At 44.6% G+C, this 3,247-nt stretch overlaps 1 long non-coding RNA gene across 1 annotated transcript; it reads left to right on the top strand.

Annotated features, from left to right (window-relative positions):
• The first annotated feature begins 622 nt into the window (after window positions 1-622).
• LOC122187440 lies at window positions 623-2,873 on the top strand. The gene is made up of 2 exons (XR_006181313.1): window positions 623-688; window positions 1,777-2,873. It is a non-coding gene; the product is annotated as an uncharacterized LOC122187440 (long non-coding RNA).
• The last annotated feature ends 374 nt before the right edge of the window (window positions 2,874-3,247 follow it).

Genomic DNA, 3,247 nt, shown 5'->3' with positions numbered 1-3,247 from the left:
CAACACCAAATACTTTTTACAAGTCCCTCATGCTTCTCTGCAGAATCACAAACGAGAGCTCAGCAATCCCTCTGTTGCCAAATGCTGCTTTCTTGCCCTTTATAATTAGAATGAATTAAAAAGCCACAAAAATTCCTTCATAGATCTTCTCAAAGTCTTTCCAGTTACACTGCATAAATGTCCCGTCCCAATATGCCACGTTACACTCCAGCTTTCTTTTAGGAAGTTCTTCTGAGGCTATTTCTAGGAAAAAGCAAGTAGGAAATGACAATATTTTCTGTTTCAGTGCTGCAAGTGAGGATTTTTCTTTCTCCTTCAAATGCGGTCATCCATAGATGCCCGGAATGCACGAGAGTGACTGGGAAGAATAAAGTTCACAGATACTTTTATCACAGGCCCCAAAAACTCCAGGCGGGTCATTTTTCCTAATTCTTCCTGCCAAGAAATAGAAACGCTTTCTGGTTCATCGAGCAAATTGGTGGGTCTGAATTCCAGAAATTCAGATATGCTCACAAAGGCAGCATTATGACCCATCAGGTTACGTCTGCAGCATTCTGGCCGAGCGCCACTTTGTTAATAAATACAAGCGTTGAATTCAGCTGGGTTTAAAGATTGTGTTCCTCGAGCAGCACCAGAGCTGTAAAGCATCGCTGCAGTTCTGCTCTGACACCCGGACACAGCCCTGCAGGTAAGGGGGGGAGGGCACAGCACAGCCCCTCTGAGTGCCCAGGGAGCCATAGGGATTGCACCGCTGTCATCAATTACACCTCAGGTAAACAGCAAGGTATAATTAAGCTGGGGTTTGATTTTTAATACAAACTTCAGAGGGGAAAGCAGTAAAAGACACAATTGGAGAGAAAATTCTTTTTTTTTCTAGGTTCTGTGTGCTGTCGCGTTGAAATGAATGTAAAGATTTTCATTTTCTTCAGTAATGACAACACTTCTCAACTGGAGTGTTGGTAGGACCGTCCCAAAAGTCTGTCCCAAGTTTCTGGTCTTCTGTTCATTTTATTGTCTCTTCCATCCCACTAAAAAATCTGGATTACTCAAAGCACATTTGTTCTTCCAAATTAGCCAGCAAGTACTATTTGCTATTAGTGTTCTGGGTGTTTTTATTTCTCCCCATGCAACACTATCAGATCCACTTTACAGCTTACAAGCTGTCACAGAGCACAAAGCCACAAATACCATCTTCCTACAGGAGCACAGGGACGCAGGGAGCAGTCAGACAGCAGCCAGCTGCCAGAGTGCAGCTCCTCAAGGACAGCACCCATGGGCTTTCTGCTCACAGGCATGCAGCCGTGCACCCAGACCTCTGCCAACACTCCAGTTTGCTCTGTACTGGATTCTGCATAAGCAGTGCTGCTAACAACACAGGCTTAGCTTCTAAATGTTTGCTTTTTAATCTAGTTGAAGCGCCAAGAAGCTGCTGGCATCATGCACCATCATGTAAGTTGTTCCTCTGTGGGACACCCTGGTTATCCTAGTTGCTTCATCCTTTTTGCTCTTCCTGCAAATAAATGACATTGCACTACTATCAGAAGGAGGAGAACTTTTGGCCAGGTCTCCCAGGGCTGGTGCAGCAGTGGGCTCAGACTTCAGCAAAAGCCTTGGTTGTTTTTCAGAATATAAATACATGATTTGAAATGACTCAAATAAGAATTCTTTTCTGGATGGCTTCAGGGGAAACGGTTAATAAAATCCTTTTGTTATTAGCAAAGACAGCTTATTATCAGCACACCATAATAAAAGAACACGTCTGGGTTATCATTGCAGGACACAAACTGCTTTTCCACTCAGTGCTGAACGCTCCACTCTCTGCATTAAGGACCCTCCACCAGCAGCAGCACAGCTCTCAGTAGCTCTGACTCCTCACAGCTGTAGCAGCAAAAGATGCAGACAGTCACCTAGTGGGAAATTTGGAACATTTCTTCTTTCCTATACCCATGAAACACTGAAGTATGATGGAGAAGAGGAAAAGAGGAACTGAGGAGCTCCAAAAAGAATATGGTGAAAAGTCCTGCGCTGAGTGGCCCCAGTAGCTGGGATGCCAGATTATTTTTTACTGCTTAAACATGGCTCTATATATGCTTGTCCCTGGGTTCCTACCCAGAAGCAAGAAGGCTTTGTCAGAGAGGAAAAGTTTCTTCCTGTGCTGGAGCTGAGTTCAGAGCACAGGGACGTGAATCGTATCATAGAATCACAGAATGGCATGGGTTGAAAAGGACCGAAAAACGATCATCTGGTTTCAACCCCCTGCCATGTGCAGGGTCGCCAATCGTGGCGAGGAATCCTGCCGAGCTGACAGCCCGCAGAGCTGGGGAGGGGAGAGGAAGGGAAAGGAGGAACTCTGCTTATGCGGATGCTTGGCAGGTGCTCAGTGACATTCGTTCCGTTGTCACAGCTGATCCCTCCAGCATAACCTGAAGCACCGAGTGAAAGAGATCTCAATCTGCACAATGAAACCTGCCGTTCTCCCCGGCGCTGCCCACGGACTGCTTTACACTTTCTCCACTCTTTCCCCACTTGAGCCCATTTCAAATCACGGCGCTCCCAGCTGCAGCCCGCTGCTTTCCACTGCTGCACAAAACCAACAAGGCCTTGCAAATAAAGGCATGCAAATACACACAGGCACACACTAACAAAATGAAACACAACATTTGCAGAAGTGCATGCAGATTTACCAAGCTGTGCACTTTACTTCTGTTTTCCTGTGACTCAGAGAAGAAGGAACAGGGCTTAATATTTTTATACATATGACTGTAATACAAATACTTTGAAGACATGTATCTTACAGCATCTCAGTGTGGACATGTTGTACTGCACTAGGAAAAGCGAGGAAGCATTTTTATCCATAAAAATGCCATTTGTGAGTGCTGCCTCACCAAAATGATTTGTACTTTCCAGGTGAAGATCAGTCTCAGATAACCGGTTTCATGTTTAAAGTCAATGTCAAGTTGCTGTTGGAAGTTGGTCTGTCCAGATGAGGGATCTAACAGATCTGTCTTCAGATTAAAAATACACAGAGAAACTTGTAGTGTAAGCTAGAACAAAAAGCCTTTAATTGCTTTACAATAGACTTGAAAGTGTGCATCACATCAGCGGATGGAAAAAAAGTATCACTAAGGGTGTGACGACAGTTCGGTATCTATTTTTGTTCCAGCATACACTTCTGTCTAATAGGGCACGTTTCTCAGAGCTTATTTTTTTCTTCCATCTTCTGCAACTTTCTTTGCAGAACGCAGCG

The sequence above is a fragment of the Lagopus leucura genome, unplaced genomic scaffold, assembly GCF_019238085.1.
Source record: "Lagopus leucura isolate 7727_CA_CO unplaced genomic scaffold, USGS_WTPT01 Super-Scaffold_100047, whole genome shotgun sequence".
Classification (NCBI taxonomy): Eukaryota; Metazoa; Chordata; class Aves; order Galliformes; family Phasianidae; genus Lagopus; species Lagopus leucura.
This window is presented reverse-complemented; position numbering and strand designations above follow the sequence as displayed.